The following is a 962-nucleotide window of genomic DNA, read 5'->3' on the forward strand; positions in this document are numbered from 1 at the left end:
GCTTGATGCGATGTGAGGTGTTTTTCTGACGGCTCTCCTATTTATATATTGAGGCAGTGACCCTTGCTGAACCTGGAGTCTCAGCTGGTCTGGTAGTTGCTGGCTTTCTCTGGGTATTTCCTGTTCCTTTCAGAAAGGCTGCCAGCCCACACAGCTTTTACACGGCTTCAGAGAGTATGACTCTGGTCCTCATGTTTGTACAGAGTGTTGGCTAGTTTTTGTCAACGTGGTGCAAACTGAAGTCACCCAGGGAGAGAGAAACTTCCGTTGAGGAATTGCCTTCATCAGACTGGGCTGTTGGATGGTCTGGAGGACATTTTCTTGTTGGATGGCTGATGTGGGAGGGCCCAGTACACTGTGAGCAGGGCCAGTGGTCCTTTGTATAAAGAAAGTCAGAGCAAGCCATGGGAAGGCGCCAGTAGCCGCGTCCCTCCGTGGGCTCTACTTGATTTCCTGCCCTGACTTTCCTTGATCTATGTGGGAGCGTAAGCCAAACCAACCCTTTCCTCCCCAGAGCTGCTCCTGGTTACAGTGTTTCAACACAGCGACAGAAGCCAAACTAGGACGCCTGAGAGCTTTCCCTGCTGACCCAGCTCCAAGTGCCACAGAGGGCTGGCTCTCCCACATCAATCATCAACCAAGAAAATGCCCCACAGGCTTGCCCAAGGGCCAACTTTACAAGGCACTTTCCCAATTGAAGTTCACTCTTCTCAGGTGACTCTCTAGCTTAGGTCAAGTTGACAAGAATCAACCTGCACAATCCTCTGAATCCTTGGCGGCCATTGTATCTGCGATTTAAATACTCTCTAGGCAACTCGACAACAACCATCTTGAGTGTCCAGTTTCAGCTGGATTCACAGCTTCTGTGTCCTTCCTAATGCTTTCCCTTCTCCGTGTCTCTGTTCCTTAAGAACGGAGGGCACCATCCGATATCTGCCTGGTTCTCTTTTTTTTTTTTTTTT

This window comes from Mastomys coucha, unplaced genomic scaffold (genome assembly GCF_008632895.1).
Source record: "Mastomys coucha isolate ucsf_1 unplaced genomic scaffold, UCSF_Mcou_1 pScaffold3, whole genome shotgun sequence".
Classification (NCBI taxonomy): domain Eukaryota; kingdom Metazoa; phylum Chordata; class Mammalia; order Rodentia; family Muridae; genus Mastomys; species Mastomys coucha.